The following is a 23,220-nucleotide window of genomic DNA, read 5'->3' on the forward strand; positions in this document are numbered from 1 at the left end:
GAGCGAGGAGGGTAGCACACACCTCCCCTTAACGAAAAACGGGCCCCTCGGGGGACCGTAAACGCTGGGGGCCCCCCCAGGCCTCCAAAGGCCCTCTTGAGGGGGGCGCCCCGGTCAGGGAAACCTTTGAGGTGGGGAGGGGGGCGCCATGCACCCCCTCCGGTTGAAAAACGGGCCCCTCCAGGGACCCGCAAACCTCTGGGGTCTCCCGGGGCCTCCGTCGGCCCCTTTACCAAGGGAGACCCCTTTATTGAAAAGCTGGCCCTCGCAGGGGCCCCGAGGGACCTGGGGGTGCAGAGAGCCTCCGATGAGGCTGCTGCCCGTTCCCCCTGGCCACCGAAGCCTTCCGAGGCTTCTCCCGGCGGGAGAGAGGCGTCCTCCTCTCCTCCCGCCGCCTCTATGGCTCTCCGGCCCAAGGCAGGGCCTTCCGGTGCCCCGGGGGGACTCCCAAGAGTAGTCCTCGCCCCGGGGGCACCAACAGGAGCACGCTTGCTCCTTATAATAAAACGGAGGTTCCTTCGTGCCCTGGGGGCACAGTGCTGATCGGACCTCGCACTCAGGGCTATTTTCCGAACCCGGCTGCGGCGGTGATTTTCATCGAGCGCTTTTCACAGCGCGACGACAATTAGGCGGCCTGGGCTGCGGCGGTGATTCTACACCACAACAAAAGCGCTGGGGAGGGCGCAAAAGGTCTTCCCTTAAGCCTGGGTTGCGGCGGTGATTTTGCCCAGCAACAAAAGCGCTTTAGGGAGGCGCCAACGTCCTCTTTTACGCCCGGGTTGCGGCGGTGATCTTCTGCAGCATTTATCCACCAGAGCGCTTTTCCCCCAAGCGCTAAGGCAATATCATTGGAAGATCGGTGCAGGGGTCAGGGGCCACAGCACCCTGCCCCTGGGAACAATAAGCAAGGAGAAGGTACAGGGCTGGTGGGCCCAGCTACAGGCCAGCACAAGGGGTGCAGATGGTGGCAGTTCCTCCTAGGGACCAGGCAGGTCACAGGTCAGCACAGCAGCAGCAGTCCATGGCGGTTTCCTGGTGAGTCCATTCATCAGCGTCCTGTGTCCAGTTTCAAGTTCCAAGAATGTTCAAATTGTGGGGAAAATTCCCCTGTACTTATAGTCCATTTTTACAGTGTTTTACAATGCCAGGGAGAGGAGGTTCCAGCCAGTTACAACTGGTTCTGGGAGTGCCCCCTCTCTCCTTTCAGCACAGGCTCCAAACATCAGTGGGGGGTTAACGACCCTATTGTGTGAGGCCAGGGCACAGCCTTTACAAATGTAGGTGTGCCCCGCCTCTCCCTTCTCTCAGCCCAGGAAGACTATTCAGTATGCAGATGCACCTCGGTGACACCTCCACCCTCCCTGTGTACAGGCTGTCTGAAAAGTATGCACAAAGCCCCAACTGTCACTCTGCCCAGACGTGGATTGGAGTCAAGCTGCAAAACACCAGAATCATAAGCACAGATAAATGCGCACTTTCTAGAAGTGGCATTTCTGTGATAGTAATAAAAAATACACCCACACCAGTAAGCAGTATTTATTATCACCATCACAACCATACCAAACACGCCTACGCTACCCCTCATAAATCAGACAATACCCTTTACACATAAGGCAGGGCATTTCTAATGCAATCCTATGAGAAGGCAGCACTCACAGCAGTGAGACACCAAGTTAGGCTGTTTGTCACTACCAGGACAGGCCATGCAATATGGCACATGTCCTGCCTTTCTACATACATGGCACCCTGCCCATAGGGCTAGCTAGGGCGTACTTTAGGGGTGACTTACATGTAGTAAAAGGGGAGTTCTGGGCCTGGCAAGTAAATTTAGATGCCAGGTCCCTGTGGCAGAAAACTTCGCACACAGGCCCTGCGCTAGCAGGCCTGAGACAGGTTTGAAAGTCTACTTCAGTGGGTGGCGCAAGCAGCGCTGCAGGCCCACTAGTAGTATTTAATTTACAGACCAGTACCATGAACTTTCCTCAACCATCACCCCATTCCATTGCACTTTTCCGTCAATTATTTGCACTACAATAAACACCTTTGAACACAACTTGAGTTTTATGTGATGAAAATGTGCATATATGGAAATAGTCACATCATGTGCAAATGATCTGAACACTGTGATAGCATACATTTAATGGCCTGCACCTGGCTGTAGTCATCACATCTGTTCACAGTTGTTACATTACCAACATCTGCAAAATGAGAAGCCATAGGTGACAGTAAGTAGATATGCAAAGTAAGTGAATGCCATCCTGCTACAGCCACACAGAAAACATCAATAATCAGAGGAATGGTCAGTTCCACTGTCTCACCTGTGTGTCATTGGAAGTATTGACGTATAACTGATGTTCTGTTGTCCAGATCCTCATCCTCTGCCTCCTCATCCTCATTGTCCTCAGGGTCCACTGCTGCCACAGGCCCAGGGAACCGACTCTCCAGGAGGCAATCACTAATGTCTTGGGTGCGTACCAACAATCCCAGGACAAGTTGGGCCAGATCCTTATCAACATACAGGAGAACAAGTGGCTGCAGTAGGTACACCATCAGGAGATCAGGGAGGCTTTGCAGACCCTCAGCACCACCATGGTCTCCATAACAGGGGTGCTGGCAGATATGGCCAACATCATGAGGGAAAGGATAGCACACCAGCGGGCCTCTACCACTCACCAGTCTACTGACCATCCCACCACTTCCACTGCATCTAGTGGGCAGGAGACTCTGCCACAGGACCCATAGCCCATAGAGTGTATTTCCACTCTCCTCCTCCTGCAAATAAGGCACATGTCGTCTGAGGGCCAGGTTGTGCAACATGCATCATGCCACTACTATCTGGTAGACATTCTCGGTTGAGTAGCTCAGGGATCCACCTGTTAGATGGAGGCATCTGAACCTGCCCTTCAGTAGGCCGAAGGTCCTTTGAATAATCCTCTTGGTTCGCCCACGTGTGTCATTATAACGATTCTCAGCCCCTGTCCTGGCATTCCTCACAGAGGTCAGGAGCCACAATACGTTTGGGTAGCCAGAGTCATCTGCCAATATTGAGGGACAAACATTAGCCTTACACAATGGTATGGGGTTAACACCAGAAGGCATACACTGACATACATTGAGTGGGGAGTCAGGCTCACCAATTAGCCACACCCTGTGCCTCTATAGTTGTGCCATCACATTTGGGATGCTGCTCTTCCTCAGGGTGAAGGCGTCAAGCACCGACCCAGGATACTTGGCAGTGACGTGGGAGATTTACTGGTCAGCTAGCACATCATTTGCACATTGAGTGAGTGGAAACTCTTCAAATTCCTGAACACCTGTTCATTCTAGCGGAGTGGGGGGGACAAATGCAACATGTGTGCCATTAATCGCCCCAATAATATTGGGTATATGTCCAATTGCATAGAATCCTGCCTTCACAGTGGCCAAATCTACCACCTGGGGGAAAGCAATGTAGCTGCACATGTGTTTCACAAGGGCAGACAAAACCCTTGCCAGAACGATTGAGAACATTGGCTGTGACATTTCTGTTTCCAAGTCCACTGTCACTTGGAAAGAACCAGTTGCCAGGAAACGGAGCACTGATACAACCTGCACAAGATGAGGGATCCCAGTGGGATGACAGACAGCTGATATCAGATATGGCTCCAATTGAGCACACAGCTCTGTGAAAGTGGCCCTGTCTAGTCTATAGGTGAATATTATGTGCCTGTTCTCCATTGTAGCCAAGTCCACAAGGGGTCTGTATACGGGGTCTTGATCCTCCTCTGATTCCTCCACAGTGGTAGGTCTAAGGGACACAAGAGTGAATAGGGTGTCACAATTTGAACAATGGAACCACCACCTCAGTGTACATAGAGCAGTAATGTGATGGGAAAATGGGAATGACAATGTATGTGCAAATTATAGAAATGACACAATTCTCGATTATCTGAATGTTGTCCACCACCATAAAATGGCGACTGCCTGTCCTGTATGTAGGGACAGGTGGAAGTGAGGTAACTCCGCCTGCGTTGGGCGTCATGGTGGAAGGCAGTCTTGCACCACTGTGCTATTCCTCATTGGCTAATAAGGGGCTTCTTTGAGTACAGTGGCCAATGGGGATCATCGGCGGCAGAGACGGAGTACACCGCCAAGGATGTGACTGACATTTTCTGTCTATAACCTCACTTGATTCTTGACTTTCTACAGGGTAACACCTACACTGCATGTGCTGCTGTGACCTGTGTCTTGATCCTGCTGTGGCCTGTGTGACAGGGGAAAGAGCCCCTGCCTTCACAACAGAGGAGTTGGAGCGCTTGGTGGATGGGGTCCTAACCCAGTATGGACAGCTTTTTGGGCCTCCAGACCAACAGGTGAGTACATCTTGGGCATGATGCATGTGACAAGGTTGCATGGAGATGTGTGTGCAAGCATCATGTCATTTGGGGGGTGGTATGGCTTGTGGAAGTGTACATGGAGGGCAGGGTGATGTGTGTGCCAATGGAGATGGAAATGGGATTTGTGGGCCATATGTGTGACAGGCTGGAATGTATGTGTCATGGTGTCCTCTTGTCTTTGTTTCCTCTCCAGGTCAGCGCCCATCAGGAGAAGGGATTTTGGCTTGTCATCGCCAAAGACATGTGAACCATGGGGGTCTACAGCAGGGGGAGCACCTGCTGTAGGAAAATGTGGGAGGACCTGAGACACTGGGCCCGAAAGACCACGGGGCCCAGCTGAGGATGGCCTCACGACCAGGGAGGGGTGCACGTCAGAACATGACCCCCCTGATGCCCTGCATACTGGCAGTGCCCTACTCAGAGCTAGATGGGCGCCTGAGGGCATCATAGCAGCCACAAGGGGGTGAGTACAGTGGGTGTTACAACAATAATTGGTAGGTGGCATGGGGTCTAGGTAGTGGGAGTGAGTTAGTGGGTGTCCCTTAATGGCAGGTCAGACATCGCAGCGTGAATCAGCTCAAGGGTAATGTTGTATTGCTAAATCTGGTAACCAAGCTAGGTTGCATTTCGTGTCAGACAGGGCTTAGTGATGCCCAGGAGGAGTGCAGTTGGCAGGGGTTGGCTCACATCTTGCTGTAGTACCTAGCCAATGTAATGTCAGTGTGATGCATGATGCTCAATCCTGATCCCTGTGTGTGACGGCAATGTGTATGCCATCTCTGGTGTTGATGCTGTAATTGACCCAGTGCTCCCTCTCTCCCCCACCACTTTTTTCTTCTGTCATCCTGTCCATGTGTGCATTAGCATCATCTGGTGGAGGAGCAGGGGCACCGGCGACAGAGGTAACTGCATCCCACAGGACCCAGGAGACAGAGTCCATCGAGGCCAAGGGGACCAGTGGGACGGAGGGCAAGGGGAGCACCACGGCAGAGACAGGAGGTAACAATACTGACTCACATTCCTCCTCTGAAGGAAGCTCCCTGGTGGTGGCGGACACCTCTGGGATCACCCCAGCTACAGGTACAGCCGCCACCCTCTGTACCAGCACTGCCCTCCCAGTAGCCCCTTAGCGAGTTGCCCGTGCCCGCTCACCCAGTAGGGTGGGCATCTCCTTCGCCCCAGGCACCTCAGGCCCTGCCCCAGTGAGCCATACTGCCCTCAGTGAGGAGGCTATTGACCTCCTGAGATCCATCTCTGTAGGGCAGTCAACCGTTGTGAATGGTTGAATGCCATTCAGTGACTAGCATCCCAGATGCAGCAATGCATTCCTGGATGGCATTCACGGTGGATTGGTGGCCCAAAAGAGATTGTTCCAGGCTCTGGCCTCCTCTCTGATGGCGGCCATTGTCCCTGTTCCTACCGTCCCACCCTCTAACTACCACTTCACAGTCCCACTCTCCTCAACCCCAACCCATCCCATGCACGCAAACAGACAAGCATGCACACAAAACATCAAACAAGAGTGGCACAGACAAACTCAGGCAGCACACTTCAGGCTACAAGCTACAGACAGTTGCAGAGTTAAGCTCTAATTCTGCCTTTCAGGTTCCCCTGGGAAGACATCAACCCCCGTACCTGAGCAAAGGCCTGTGGTCTGCATTAACATCTGTAGCGAAGCAATCAGCAATCAGCATGCAGTCGTGGTTCCCTGCCTGGAATCTCCCTCTAACGGGTAAAGGAAAAGGAAGTGTTTGTATAATAACACAGCTGATGTTCGGAGAAAGTGTCCCTACATAAGGATGTGTATTTTCTACGAATGTTGGAGACTAAACTTCTACCACGTTTACCGGCAATGTACCAAGCTGCAGCCTTGAATGAAGCACAGAGTGATCAAGAATGTCTTGTTTGAGAACAGAGTGCTGGCTTAGGCAAAAACAGTTAGATAGATGAAAATAAAACAAGACCGTAAAAATGGTTATTGTAATAATAATAAATCGAAGCTGAATAAAATATATCTAGGTTAAAGTGCACAGCGGCCTAGTGTGTTAAAACAACGTGCATGGAGCTATAACTAAAATGGCTACACAACAACCCAACAGCCATCCACCTCACATAAGCACACTGCCCATGCACCTGTAGCCAAGCAGCAGACATACACCTCCAACAACCACTCCCTCAACCTCCACTCCCATCCCTCATTCTGCCACACCATCCCTAAGAAGATTTTCCTTGCCCAACGTGACCATTTCCCTCCCCCTCCACCCACTCATCCTGCCCATAAGAGCAGAATCACAATGACCCAGCCCAGCACCTCAGCCAAACAGTCCACGGGGACAGTGGAGGCACCCAAGAGAGGGAAGGATCCCACTCCACCACCTAAGAGAGGGAAGGATCACCCAAGAAAGGGAAGGTTCCCACAACACCAACTAAGAGAGGCAAGAGGCCCCCTCCAACAGCATTGGGCAAGAAGCCCTCACCTCCAGCTGGGACACAGCAGCCCTCACCTCCAACTGGGACACAGCAGCCTTCACCTCTCACAGCTGCCCCCACCTCTAGCTGGGACACAGCAGCCCTCACCTCCAACTGGGACACAGCAGCCCTCACCTCCAGCTGGGACACAGCAGCCCTCACCTCCAGCTAGGACACAGCAGCCCTTACCTCCAACCTCCAGCTGGGACACAGCAGCCCTTACCTCCAGCAGAGGGAATGTAGGCCACCCTCCAGGGACTGTTGTGCAAGGAGCCCCCTTCCAGAACCAGTAGGCAAGTTACCCACTTCACAGACTGTGACCTTGCACTCCCCAGCAAAGAGAAATGGGCCTGGAGCCCCCTCCAGAACCAGTGGGCATGTTCCCCACCTCAGGCTCTGTGACCTTGCACTCCCTAGCAATGTGAAATGGATATGGAGCCCCCTCCAGAACCAGTGGGCAAGTTCCCCACCTCAGAGACTGTAACCTTGTACCCCCCAGCAAAGAGATATGGGCCTGTAGCCCCCTCCATAACCAGTGGGCAAGTTCCCCACTTCAGGTGAGGTGCCCCCCACTCCCTTTCCCCCTGAGGTGCCTGGCCATTCCCAACATGATGCCCCTGCACAGTGTCAGGGAACAAGTTGGGCCTTGGACTGTGCCCTGTAAACATGCAGGCCTTTTGTACTTTGGACTGGCCATTGGCCCTTTCTGAACAGTGGCTCATATATCTCTTGTAACATGGACAATATGGTGTCTATTAGTTCTGGCTAAATGTTGTTCTTGCATTATTATGATGTGTGTCCTGTGAGACTGGTTTTCCTCTGCAGCTGGCTGGTATGGTGTGTGTGTGTGTGTCGTGTGTGTTGTGCGTGTGTGTGTGACACTCTCCTTTTCCTCCCTCCCTCCCTTGTGTGCTAGGTGGCTGTATTCACCATTGTTGTATTTGTCGACGTTGGTGTTCCAGATTGAGCATGGTGTAGATAAGCATCGGGAAGACTTGAAGTGCCATGGGGACGTTGGTCTTCTCTATGTCTCTGATGGTGAGTCTTTTGTCTTCTGTGCTCTGTTTCTGCCACGGTTTTGATGGCGTTGGTACCGCCCCGGAAATCCTAGTGGTTTGCTATGTCATAATATGGTGGGCGATACCTTGTCTTCCGCCTGGCTGTTGATGGCTGCCGCCGTGGTCAGTGGTGCTAACACCCTGGCTGTTGGTGTGGTACATTGGTTGTCTATGGGAGTTATCACCGCCATGGTCATAATTTGGCAGTAATTACCGCCAGCCTGTTGGCGGTATTATCGCCACTTTAACAGTCACCTCCTTTCTCATAATGACCACCAAAGTCTGCTTCTAGCTTGAGGGACCTTTAAAAATATTCCAGCCAGTTGGGAGCAGACTTCAGATCGGTTTTCCATGCCCACGCAGATTAAGATATTGCTCCCAGCTGGAGGGAGCAGCGTAAATAGCTGCTTCTTGCGGACCTGAGCAGTGCCAGCTCCCACAGCATAAGAGGAGCTAGCAGGGGCCCCAGGAGCCCAGAGGCTCCCCTCCACAGGTCCCAACATTGTATATGGTGGGTACCTTGAATGTACAACAGGGCACACACCTATATTAAACTCAGGCCCCAGGAGATGGGGTCCCCAGGGCCGAAATAAAACATGTCATGAGTGATGTAATATGTGAAGTCTTAACAGTGCATGACAAGAGTGCAAATTATTATTAGCTCTGCTTTTTCTGTGTTTTTTTTAGTTTAAAACATTAATATTGTATCTAACAAATTCACCTGACTATAAAGTTACTTTAACCTTTGTTTTTTTGGTGAAAACAAAATATATATTGAGAGATTTGTGGGCTTATTCACAACCACTGGTGCACCACTTTTCCCCATATAAAAAGTGATGCACGGGTGGCGAAAGGGGCTTGTAAATAAGCCCACGGATGTTTAGTCAAAAGTGTTGGAAATCCCACTCAGGCCTCAGGCAACAACCGCAATCCTTGTTAAGGTGAATCACAAAAGTCACTAAAATAACCTGTACTTAACCCTCTGGTAGCTTCACACAAAAGCAGTGAAGCTTAACCTAGAAGCAAAATGTAAAGTATTAATGCGGCACACAAAGAGAAATAAAGTGGAAATACAACCCAAAAAGCATTCCAAACCAATGAAAAAAAATAGAGTATATTTTTGATGAATAAAACGACACCAAACTGAATTACATCCAATCAGTAGAACCAGAGTTCTCAATTTTTGAAGCTTCTAGAGAAAATCGCACCAAAAAGCTCAGCGGTGATTATAGTGTCACACTGGACTGGCACAAAGTTATAAGTTCAACCACTCATGATGGAGCACGGGCCGGGTACAGGACTGAGTTTGCCACTGGGAATTGTACATTTTGTCCATCATGCTATGATGTGTGGTCTTGCATCAGTCTACGCTATGCTAGTTCCGGTGAAGTGGCCGGCCAGGAGCTGCGAGGTGCTGTGATGTGAGGTCCTTCATTGGATTGCATTACGCTGCATTGGTTCTGATGGAGCTGCCATTCAGGATCTGTGAGGTGTTGCGATGCAAAGTTCTGCATGGAGTTGTGTCATGATGAGTTTGTTCTGGTGAAACCTTTAGACCCGTATGTATACTTTTTGACGCAAACCTGCATGAACACAGTTAGCATCACTCCAGGGCACCAGGTGGACGCCAAATTTATGGAATGCTGCAAGCTGGTGCAAAGGGTGGGTTAGTGTAAAATAAAATATGACGTTAGCCGGGTGGGGGTGGCAGTATGGGAAAAGGGGGTTTTGAACCAAAAAATGACGTTAGTCTGGTTAGAGGCAAAAAAAATGCCTCTAACCAGACTAGCGTCATTTTCTGATGCCAAACCATCCATACCACATGACTCCTGTCTTAGAAAAGACAGGATTCATGCCCACCACCCCAATGGCAAGCACAGGTGACCAGTGTCCACTGGGCATGGCCTTTGCACCCTATTCCATGCATGGGCCCCAGGTTGGGCCCCGGATGACACTTTAATTTACTAAAAAAATAATCATCTATACTTACACTACTTTCCTGGGATGTGGTTACCCATCCTCCGGTGTCCCTCTGGTGTGGGTGGGGGTGTTCCTGGGGATTGAGGAGTGCACCTGTGGACCCATTCCATGGTGTTCAACCATAGAAATGGTCCCACAGGTCCCCTAACACCTGGTCTGACCCAGGCATTAAATAATGGTAAGAAGCAAGATTTGCACCATGATTTAGCCCCTCTTCCCACCCGTGCGTCATTTTAGCATGGGGGGATAAATGTGGAGGTATGGAGTTAGCACCATTTTTTTCGATGAGAACACCTACCTTGTATCTCATTGACACAAGGTAGGTGCACGTATCTAAAAAATGGTGCAGACTCCAATATTTTGATGTTAGACGGGTCTAACGTCAAAATATAAATATGGAGTTAGTCTGGGAGTATTACACTCTGACTCCAGCCAGGGATCCAGGACCGGGGGTGATCAGGATTTCAGGAGAGGCCAGCAGCAGGGCTCAGGCAGGTCCAGGCAGATCCAGTTAGTGCTGTATAGCTGGAGAGTTACAGGACAGGTCTAGGGAGAGCTTGTTATAACCCTGTAGCTCACAGGGGTGGCCGGCCATCTAGTCCTTGATGTCACTCTAGAGGTCCTGAGTTCACAAGAGTAGGTCTAGTCGTCTCCTCTGACAGCAGAGCAGCAGGGCAGTGCTTCTAACAGCAGAGCAACAGGACAGCAGGGCAGTCATTCTTCTGAGTCTTCTACAAACTTAGATGTGGTCTGAGAGTGCCACATTTGATCCCAAATGCCTGTGTGTGGTAGTCAATGCCTGGCCCAGTCCTAAACTAGCTCTTGTCCTTTGTGGGTTTGGCTCCCAACTGTCTAGGGGGAAAAAAGCAAAGGTAAGCCTAGTGTCAGTTTCCTTTGTATGTGCAGGAGGCAAAGCACTTTAAAGTGTAAGTGAGGCAGGGTACAACCCCACCCAAGTCACCCTGCCAGGGTGGCTCATCCTGCCCACAATGAGGCTTACTTTATCTCACTGTCTGGCATCAATACTCAAACCTAACAGCAGAGTCACCTGACACAGGCTACTGGCAGAAAGGCACAGTTGATTTTGACAGAAAAAAGCCAACATTCTGAAAGTGGCATGTTTATAATGTAACTTAAATTTGACTTTACCATTAAAGAAGATTTTAAATTACATTTCATTTGAGTGTAAACTGCATCTCTCTTTCAGCTCCTAATCTCAAATTAGCATTTATGAGTTGGGAAAAGGTAACCCAGTGTTATACGAGAGAAGAGATGGGCCTTACAGCAATAAAAAAATCCCTTTGGGGGGGTTTTCACTGCCAGGACATGTAAACCTTAAGTACACGTCTTTCCTTTTAAATATCATGCACCCCATATTAGGAACTTTTAGACCTGACCTTAGTGGGGATTCATAAATATTAAAAAGGAAGGTTTAAGCATGGCAAAAGGTTTATTTTACCAGGTGGTAATGGCAGTTTAAAACTGCAGTATAGGCTACAGTTGAAGGTCTGGGACATTCTTTAAAAGCTATTTTAGTGGGTGACAAAATGAGGCAGTGTTTTTGTCAGACACACTTAGGAAATGTGTTTTTCTTTGTAGTTAAAAGAAAGGAAAGTAACTATATTTTGAGGGGTGAGATGAAATAGCTGCAACTGAGTACTCAATCGATTGAATGTGGTTCTTCACTGTAATCGTGAAATAAGTGATACAAGACAATACCTCTGCAAATATGCTATTGTGAATCAATAAACTATGATTTAATAGATAGTACAAACAGTTTAAAGCACACTGTCTGACATCCCAGCACCCTGGAATGGTCTCATGTTTTCTCTGCTGAAGAAGGGATTAACCCAGAAACACGTTTGTGTCCTGAGTACAGCAATGCTTGCACCCATTTCGATGGTGACATACTTTCAAAAGTAACGGAGTACGATATTTTTACAAATGACATTTATCATGATGCAATGGGGTTGATTTAAAGGCTGGTATGTCAGGCAGTGTGCTTTAAACTGTTTGTTCTACCGTGAACCATAGAAGGTGGTGTGGAAAGCACAGATGGAGTTTGTGGTGATGTAACACAAGGGAGTGAGACAGTGTACAGCCATATCCAAAGAAGGAGGTGACTATTGTGGCAGAAAGAGAGAAGGAAGATGTGTCAGAGAAGGAACACTGTGGAGAAACAGTGCTTCCATCTGGCTGTTTTGTACTCAAGGAAGTTACATTCAGGGCAGGTCAACTTGATAAAACAAAGACAAAACTGAAATATCTGGTGAAAATTGCATCTGCACTTTTAATTGGCCATCAGAACTGAAACCTCTTCATGCTCCTGTCACAACAGCAAATAATTTGGAAGTTAAATTTGACATGATCTCTCATGGTCTCTCATTTTATTCTTATGCTTCTATACATCTTATCTAAAATCTGCCCCATGCTAGTTTTATCACAGAGGATCCTTCTCATTCAACCTCTAGCTTCAAAGCTACTATTCATCCATTTTCCTTAATACTCCATTGAAGACCATGACTAATCTTCAAAGGGTCTTAGTATCTGACCATTTAGTGGTGGATAACATTGTGATGGTCCAGACTTTAATAGATAAATATGTGGTAGAAAATCACAAATTCCACATAGTGACTTCATTGATTTGATGGCATTCAACAAAGTTTACAGGCATATCTTCTGGAAGAAACTGGGCCTTTTAGGCATCCCTCTGAGTCGACTGAAAATACTTACAGCACTACAGTCCTCTATGCGATGTGGTAATAGGAGAAAGTAAGAACCTAACACCAGAAATGTAAACAAAGAATGGCCTGAAACAATGCTGTCCATTGGTCCCATTACTTTCCTCTAAGTGACTTGCCAGCCCAATTTGCAAATGTACAAAATTTTCCTCCATGTGTTGTGTCATATAATTTATATATCTTAATGTATGCAGATGATGTGGTTTTGTTTGGTGTTACCCCAGTAGGCCTAAAGAGTAGTTTGGAAATTCTGAACGAGTATACAGGGAAAAATATTTTAAAGGTAACATCACAAAACTAAAATAATGGCTTTTAAGGAAAGAAAACGCTGTTGTTCATGTAGCTGGCATATAAGTGGAACACCTTTGGAAATGTTAAAATCCTATACCTGTTTAGGAAAAGTGTGTAGCCAAGATCTTGTTACCAACTCCCATTACACACATTTACAAAATAAGGCCAGGGGGCATGTGACTGCTTTAAAACAATTTTATAAATCCTCGGGTGAGAGACATTTTAAGCATCTACTAGAAATACACATTGTAAATATCCCTCTGACCCTAATATATGCTCTTTAATACACACATTAAGGCAATAGTCATTTTTGGACTACTACGAAGGGAGGGTTCTACATAAATTGGCCTCACTATGCCAGTCAATTCCCGTTCAGGCACCATGACTTGAATTTGACCTTACCAGTTCATTTGCCTCTGCAATGGTATATTTAGTGCACTGGGCCTTTAGCCTATGCCATGCAACAGAAGGCACACTTAAAGACATTTTATAACAGGAAAATCTTACACCACCAGAAAAATGTAATATCATAAGTGAAAATTTGTCTTGAATAAATTGGAATGTAAAGTGAAATATCTATCCACCTGGAGGCCAGCAGAAATCAAGCTCTTTTTAAACAATTCTGTCCTGCTATTAAATTACTAGAGTGGCATTTATATGTGCATTAAGTTAAAACTATATAAACCCTTGTTGGTTGCTCAAGATGAAATATACTTACAAAAGTATTTATCATTAAGCTTAGAGCATGGGGTTAAACAGACTATTTTGCTGCTCAGGTTAGGAGTGCTTCCAATTAATACCTATAAAAGCTGTTGATATAATTTCATAGACCTGTGTGACTTTTGTCAGAAAGGGATCCAGGACTTAATACATATACTCAGTGCTTAATTTGTAAAGAAAAAGGTGTCAGTGCCCAAAGCCCTCCTCTTAAACATGTGGCTGCTGCAATTAAATGTTTGAACATGGAATCCTGAGGCGGCGTAATCCTGAAGCCATCTCAGGCCTCTTCAATCCATGTAAAGCCACTTCCTTCCCCTTCAGCTCACTCTTGCAGCTTTCTACTTTCTCCCTTTATGACGCTTTTCCGTTTTTCTCCTCCTCTGTCTTTCCTATATGTGTCTTAGCTTGAGGCAAAAGAATAAGCCCCGGCCCTCAAAAATAAGTGCCGGTGCTCAGCACCGGCAACAACAAGCACAAATTAAGCACTCCATATACTCCATATTTTCCCTGCAGTCTCAGGAGTGCAACATCATTATATAACTCAGTTATATTTCAAGCTCAGCATAATGTATTTAACGTTTTTAAAACCTTTCCTTAAATTGTGTTAATCGTTTTATGAATTTATACACTTGCCTTTTCTGCTTGATTCTAGTAACTTCAGTTACCTTTATACTGTTGATCCCTGCTGGATTCTTAATACAAATATATTTTTGAACTTTATAATGGGTCCAAAACAGATCAATACGATTAATTTTATGTGGAAAGCCATTCACAATAACACCCCTAAATACCTAATTGAACTGTGTAGCCCCACACGGTCTATAATAAATCTGAGCTCTAGCAAAGACTCTAATCTCTACATAGCCAAATAAACAAGAAAAAGGCTTAGAGGTGAATAACTTTCCAGTCACTGAACTATGAAACTGCCTCCCACTAGCCTGCAAGGAAGCCAAATTTATCAAGATCTTCAAATCCAATTTGAAATCACACTTTATGAATAATTACTCTCCAGATTCATATTAACACCACAAGATGTTTATACTGTTTGATTCTTGGAAATGGCATGTCTTGTAAAGTAGTTTCTTGACTTTTAAATTTGCAATTTTCTAGTTTTCTGTTCACTTTCCTTTTATCAATTCAAAGAATCTTCATAATTTATTGTCAACCTATTAATTTGTCCATAGTGAGTTGTGCATAATAAATACATAAATACAAAGACAAACAAAAATATGGCAGACCACAAATGTCTCCCATATTGGTAGCCTTGTGCAAGGTAAAAGGTGATGGAAGCTCTCAAGGTCATCATGATTACATCCAAGGTGAGCTGTTTGTCCCTTGTATGTTTCAGAAGGATGTAGTGGGCCAGGGAGGGAATTGACTGGGGAGGCACTTTTGTAAGACTAAGGGGGTTATTACGGGTCTGGCGGTTCAAGGATCGCCAGACTTGTTGTGACTGTCAGACCACTTCACTCCAGGTGGTCTGATTGCCACATTACAACTCTGGTGGTGAGCCCGCCAGGAGACTGCCGTCACCACCAGGAACATGGTTCCTGATGGGGTGACAGCAGTCAGGGTTGTGATCAGCTACAGCAGCGCTGAACTCAGTGCCGCCATGCTGATCACAACCCCACTTACCTCCATTCTTTCCATGGTGGGGATCCGGCCATGGAAAGGCTGGTGGTAAGCCAGTGCTGGGGGCTACAGGGGGCCCCTGCACTGCCCATGCACATGGCATGGGCAGTGCAGTGGCCCCCCTGCTAAGCATCATTGTAATGCTCATTGTCTGCTTTGCAGACAGTGTGCATTATGAGGGTGCTGGGGTGCTAAGGTATTGGCATCATCTCTCTCAAGGGAGCTGAAGCCAACAACATAGTACTGTGCCCACTGGTCAGTTTGTTGGGAATGTCATAGTACAATGTTCCCACCTGTCAGCACAGTGGGAACATTGTAATATGACAAGGGCACCACAGGTGGTGTCCTCCCTGCGGCTTTGGCGGTCCTGTGGCGGGAATACCAAAGTCGTAATGAGGCCCTACGTCTGGGTAGGAGCTGAGCTGAAATCAGGCAACAAGAAAATGGTGCTGCCTGATGGTGGTTGGCTCTCTTAGTCAGAGGAGGAAAAAAGGAGTAGTTGGATTGTGGATGCCCACGTGATGAGAGGCAAAGCTGCGTCACTGCCAGGAACAAAGAGGGCAGACAGGGAGAAGCCCCACTTGCATTTTAAGGCATATCAATATTGCCACTGAGCAACAGGTGCAAATGTTACAAACCTAGATGTTCTTTAGAAGGGAACACAAGATAAACGGAGACCAGCCATGTTGTTATATTAAAAAAATATATATATATATTTACTTTTACTCTCACACTCAGTAAGTGACATCATAAATACTTAGGGACTGACTCGAAAACTGCACTTATAGTACTATGTCCTACAAATTGCAATTCACAAACTACATGTGGATTTTTATGCCTTCACATTACCTATATTTATGTGTGCAGAGTTATCCGTCCCTACTACAGAGTATCACTTGTAAGTATAGGTTTTAGTAGTACATGTTGGAGGGACACAGGGAAGTGGTCTAAAAAGGCTATATTTACTACAAAACGGGATGAGATCAGAGAGGAGTCAGAATGGTTTAGGGAAAGCCACAAAGGGGTTTAGAGAACGATGTCACCCACCCACACAAGAGTAAGCCAATTGCAATATTCAGAACTTAAATATCAACAGGGGAACTGTTACACATTTTCCACAGGAGCATTGTTTTTTAGATTATCAAACTGTTCAAATCTTTTGATTTTAGGTTGATAGCGATTAGTTAGAGTTTGTTTTTGCTGTGGATGTTACAATGAGATGAAATGTGGACCAGGTTACAAAGGTACAGAATTCAGATCTTAAAGACCTAGGCTTGAATCCTGGATTTGCCATTTTATGTGTGTGATCTTGGGCAAAGCATACCTATGTTGCTTCTTACACTATTTTTTTTTAAATAGAAGTATCTGATGGTGTCTCAATTCGCAATGTGTGCAATGAAACAAAATACATTCAATCATATTGACTCCATGTTGGGCATCACTTTATTAATAGGTTGTCCTAAAAAATGATTAATCACTCATTAACAATGTGTTTATTATTGGTGCAAATAAAGGCAATGGTATGACATTCACTCAGGTGAAGATCCATTTAGTAATAAATAATGAATGTTTAAATGAAGATATTCTGAGAATCATAGTATCCTATGCAGGTTGATAGAATGTTATATAAAGCATGTTACACATGTTCAGCAATACCTGTACATTACGTAAGGTGAGGTGCAACACAAAGATAGTTCATACAAGTAACTTTTACATTAGTAGTACGAAAATGTAATAAAGCAAACATATAAAAATATAGTCCAATGTGTTAAATACAACTTGATATACATTTTTGTTTCAACAGTGTAGCCATGCCCTTTTAGGGATATATCATGTACTGGTTGCCTAGTAGCAGAAATTAGTTTGAAAAGAAAAAGTGCTGGAGCCCAAAGGTATGCTCAGACACCCGTGGCTGGCACTATGGAATGTTGAGGGTGCCGAATACTAATGCTGTGTCGTCTTGATTCCACCTCAAGCACCAGATCTATTTTATCTTTTAATGGATACTCCCTATCCTTTTATTATATTATTCCAGGTACATTTTTATCCCTGCTTTCTTTCTTCATCTCTGTTTTTCTGTCTTCCTCTTCCTCCTTCATTCCCCCCTGTTGTGTAATTCTCTCTGGGTCAAAGTCTGATGAGGAAAAATAAATGCTGCTACTGGGTCTCACCTGCAACCACTGGTTCAAATTGCACGCTAATAGTGCCAAGCAGCACCAACCCCATTGGCCAACTGTAGTCTGATTTTGTAGGTAGGGGTGGGGCCCTGAGGACATCTGATTGGCCTCCAAACATGCAGCAGTGTAGTTGCATCAGTAACTGTTAATGGTTTAGTGAAATCTCACAATCCATGCAGCATGAATCCAGTTCGAAAGCAAAGGCTTTCTTATATGAATGGCATAAATGTACACTTCATGTCCATTTTTGTTCTGCTTGTAGGTATCTTTCTGTGGCACAGGCAGAATAAGGTAAGTACTTTATTTCTTCCTAAGTTACATGTAAAGAGCTGCAACACAGACCGTCAGGGATTCTTTCCTCCGCTATCTCCTTCTGACTGAAAATCCCTAACTGTGAATATCCCAAACACTGAACATCCTTCGAGAAAATAATATGAATAATATGAATAGTATGTACCTAATACAAAAACAAGTATAAAAAAAACACAATACCCAAAAAAATTCAAAACCACCTATGCAACCTCCCAACTGAAAAAACAGAAGCAGAAAACAAACAAATGGACTTTGCAAATTATCTGCAACAAATGGGTAACCACCTAGAACGATTATTCCCATGAACACCCGTTGGCTCCTCCCCACTGGGTTTGGTTTGAGTAATTTTCAGGTTACCTCCGGTAGCTATGCCAGAACCATGACCTGATCTTGACACAGACTCGGAACCATGACGAGACAAAACACTACACTTTACCATTCTTTCTCTATCCCGCCGATAATAACCATTCTCTCCGAATGTACTGCCATTCACTTTATCAATCACAACAGGTTCACCAAACTTTTCTTCTCCTTTCTTAATAAACACACGCCTCTTGATGAGAACATCACCCACTTTAAACTCATGTTTATGTACACATTTAGGTTTGTCTAATCTCTCCTGTCTTGCTGTAGCTTTTGCAACCTTAGCCCTCATCACAGTATCACAATCTCTCAAATGATAAATCATGTTTCATCCATTTTCCCGTCATCCAGGACATATTTTCATTGAGGGAGTTCTTCCCCTCAATAGCTCAAAAGGTTACACCTGGGTTGAAGAATGAGGACTGGTACAATAAAACCAAACCTATTGCATACTTTACTACTCACAATGCAATTATTCGCAACTGCCCACCAAATGTACTGAACCAAAAAGCGATTAATTCACTCCATTTAACCATTGGTTTGGGGGTGATGTAAAGATGTTTTTAAATGTTTATGTTTTCAGACCTTAGAAATTCTTTGACCTCTTCGTTCACAAACTGAACACCATTGTTTGACACAAGGATTTGTGGAAAACAGGCAAGAAGAAATACATCCTTCAAGAACAAAATGACTGCTTTTGCATTTGGTTCTGCAGCAAAATTAACTTTTATCCATTTAGAATAGAAATCTACCAGCACCAAAGCAAAGCATGAATAGCCAAGTAAAACATTAAAAGGCCCCACCAAGTCTACCCCTATCTTTTCCATTGCTTTTTCAGCACACTCGATGGGCTGTAAAGAGGGTTTCTCTCAAGTAGAGTATTTTCTGCAGAATAACATCTCACACCCTCACCAACAAACTGATCAACCTCCCTGTCCATGGTCAGTGACCAAAATATGGGGGTCATTACAACCCTGGCGGTCCAAGACCGCCAGGGCTGTTTTGAAGGAAGCACCGCCAACAGGCTGGCGGTGCTTCCCAGGATATTACGACCGTTGTCGCACCGCCGCCGGTTTTAACCCGCCAGGGCAGCGCTGCTTGCAGCGCTGCCCAGGGGATTATGAGTCCCCCTACCGCCAGCCTTTTCCTGGCGGTTTGAACCGCCAGGTAAAGGCTGGCGGTACGAGTGACAGGGCCCCGTGCAGCTTTTCACTGTCTGCATAGCAGACAGTGAAAAGAGCGACGGGTGCAACTGCACCTGTCGCACGGCCGCCAGCAGCACCGGGCTCCTGTGTTGCGGCCGAGATCCCCGCTGGGCTGGCGGGCGGAAACCAGGTTCCAGCAGGGATCTCATAATGGCTGCGGCTGGAGTGCGGCTGCATTGGCGGCCGGCTTCAGCTGCCCGCCAAGGTCGTAATGAGGGCCTATGTGTCTTATCCATCATTTAGTGAAGGTAGAGCCCACATGTCCTTCATGAGCATTCCTAATGATCCTGTGCCTTATACCAGCAAGTGGCACTAATTTCTTTCCTCTCACCAACAACCCATCTTCAATACACAATTCATCATTGATCTTCCAAAATGGTTGATACCACATTTTTCTCTGTTAGCCACTCATTCTTCACATACATCATGACTAGTTTGAGAATCTTATTGAGTAACATATGTGTCCTCCACTCATCCTCAGAAACAGCACACAAGTTTTCAAGGTCCACTGAGGCCATTCAGCAACTTCCTTCACTTGACTCATCCCTTTCTTCAAACTGTGCATCCCTAGAAGCAACACGGGACAGATAATCTGCCTGGATATTCTTTGCAAATTGTATGTGTACCACCTTGAAATGAAATTGTAGCAACTTAGTAGAAAATCTAGCAATGTATGGGGTTTGATCCTTAATCCTTTTCCCACTTAAAAGTGACATCAGGGGTTTATGGTCAATTTTACCTGTTAAGTTGGCCCCCCACACATTCACTTTGAATTTTTGGATGGCCCACCAACAAGCCAATAGTTCTTTTTCAATAGTAAAATGTTTTACTTCAGTATCCCTGAGCACTCTGGAAGCATAACTAACAGTGTGTTCAACATCTCCATCACATTGCGTAAGAATGGCACTTAAACCATAATCACTTCAGTCCATGGTTATAGAACATGGCAAATGAGGATTCAAAGGTTTCAATACTCTTGAACTTGCTTTTGATCCATACAAATGACTCTTGGCAAAGGTCATTCCAGGCAAATGTTACATCTTTCTATAGTTACACAGTGACTGGCTTGATTTGCAAACCCATGGTCTGGTATGAAACGTGCATAAAATTCATACATACCCATAAATTACTTGAGTCTCACTTTGTCTTTTGTTGCTGGAGCATCAATTATAGCTTCCACTTTCCCGGGTCTAGGCTCAGTCCCCTCCCCTGAAACCAAGTGACCTAAATATTCAGATTTGGATTTAAAAAACATTTTGAATTTAAGCACCACACCATTCTTTTGAAAACCATGAGTACTCAATAAAAAATGGCATCATGCTCTTCTTCTGTCGATGCAAAAATGAAACATCATCTTGAAAAGCAGCAATACCCTTCAACCCATAAAACATTTGGTGCGTGATCCTCTGAAACCCAGAAGCAGCAGTTGCAAAACCAAATTGTATCCTGCAGTATTACCCATGCAAGAGACAAAAGCTGGGTAATGCCTGGAGTCTGGCTCCGAAACCCCCTGATGGCATGCAGAAGCTAAATCCAATTTACTGAAAAACTTTGCACCATTAAACTTGGCCATCAACTTTGGAATTTTAGGAAGTGGGTGGGAATTCACCCAAATGGCCTTTGTTAACCCCTTCGCTGCCAGGCCTTTTCCACTCCTGTGTCGAGCCTTTTTTTGGCTATTTGGGGCAGTTCGTGCTTAGGCCCTCATAACTGTTTCATACAAACAAAAGTCGTAGCACTCGTGGTATAAAAACAGAGTTAGACGTTGTACGTATATCCAGTCTTCTTCGTAAATTATCAACCAAACTTGTGTTTGTATCAAGGTCCAAGTTTTATTAGTACTGTTCAGAAATCCTCCAAAGGAACAGCCTATTTATAATGTTCAGATATCCTCCATAAGAACAGCCAACACGTGTTTCATCCTCTGAGAAGTATCTCTCATTAAGGACTTCATCAGGGCTTACTGTACTTCATATATTCACAATAATCATATCGTTAGGTAGTCATCGAATATTATCTCTTGGGCGCCGGGTGATCCATGCTGCCGGTGTTCGCAGCGACTGTCACTTCTCTGTTGCTGCAGATCAGGTGTAACTCTACACAACTTTCATGCTGCTTTCAACCCAGCCTGACACCTCTGCCGCTCCACCGAACCCACTGCCCGGCTCTACCCGCCCTCCTGACTTCTCGCGGCTGTGATTGGTGCCTGCCTCTCAAACTCCCCCGGCGATTGGTGGTTAAACCAGTCAAGGCAACACTTGCAACTTCAGATGTAAAGGGGCTGCCTTGTTTCTGAGTGGCTGGGAGAAAAGCAGGAAGCGAAACCTCATAACTGTTTCTCCACATAAGCTACCCATGCCAATTTTGCGTCCTTTTTTTCCAACATCCTAGGGATTCTAGAGGTAGCCAGACATTGTGGGTTCCCTTGAAGGAGATCCATAAATTAGCCAAAATATGGCAAAAATGCAATTTGTTTAAAAAAAAGGGCTGCAGAAGATGGCTTGTGTTTTTTTCCCTGAAAATGGCATCAACAAAGGGTTTACGGTGGTAAAGTCACCATCTTCCCAGCGTTTAGGAACAGGCAGACTTGAATTAGAAAACCCCATTTTTCAGCACAATTTTGACATTTTACTGGGACAGCCCCCATTTTTACAATTTTTTGTGCTTTTAGTCTCCATCCAGTTAGTGACAAAAATGGATGAGAAACCAATACTGGATCCCAGAAAGCTAAACAGTTCTGAAAAGTAGATAAAAGTCTGAATTCAGCAAGGGGTCATTTGTGTAGATCCTACAAGTGTTTCCTACAGAAAATAACAGCTGAAATAAAAGAACATTGAAATTGAGGTGAAAAAAACAACAATTTTTCTCCACGTTTTACTCTGTAACTTTTTCCTGCGATGTCAGATTTTGGAAAGCAATATACCGTTACTTCTGCTGGACTCTTCTGGTTGCGGGGATATATAGGGCTTGTAGGCTCATCAAGAACTCTAGGTACACAAAGCCAATAAATGAAATGCACCTTGCAATGGGTTTTCATTCTATCCCGGGTATACAGCAATTAATTTGCTGAAATATAAAAAGTGAAAAATAGGTATCAAGAAAAGCTTTATATTTCCAAAATAGAAACTAGATAAGGTGTTGAGAAGCAGTGGTTATTTGCACATCTCTGAAATCCGGGGGGCACATACTAGCATATGAGTTACCAAGCATTTCTCAAATAGACGGCTTTTTTACACACTGTTTTCCATTTGGAAGGAAAAGATGTGGAGAAAGACAAGGGGCAAAAACACTTGTTTTACAACTCTGTGTTCCCCCAAGTCTCCCGATAAAAATGGTACCTCACTTGCATGGGTAGGCCTAATGCTCGTGACAGGAAACACAAAATGGACACATCACATTTTCACAAAGAAAACAGAGCGTTTTTTTGCAAAGTGCCTACAGGTGGATTTTGGCCTCTAGCTCAGCTGGCACCTGTGGAAACCTAGCAAACCTGTGCATTTCTGAAAACTAGACACCTAGGGGAATCCAGAATGGGGTGACTTGTGGGGCTCTGACCAGGTTCTGTTACCCAGAATCCTTTGCAAGTCTCACAATTTGCCCCAAAAAAACTTTTTCCTCTCATTTCGGTGACAGAAAGTTCTAGAATCTGAAAGGAGCCACAAATTTCCTTCCACCAGAATTCCCCCACATCTCCCGATAAAAATGGCACCTCACTTGTGTGGGTAGGCCTAGCGCCCGCGACAGGAAATGCCCCAAAACACAGTGTGGACACATCACATTTTCACAAAGTAAACAGAGCTGTTTTTTTACAAAGTGCCTAGCTGTGGATTTTGGCCTCTAGTTAAGCTGGCACCTGGGGAAACCTAGCAAACCATCACATTTTTTAAAACTAGACA

The sequence above is a fragment of the Pleurodeles waltl genome, chromosome 1_1, assembly GCF_031143425.1.
Source record: "Pleurodeles waltl isolate 20211129_DDA chromosome 1_1, aPleWal1.hap1.20221129, whole genome shotgun sequence".
Classification (NCBI taxonomy): domain Eukaryota; kingdom Metazoa; phylum Chordata; class Amphibia; order Caudata; family Salamandridae; genus Pleurodeles; species Pleurodeles waltl.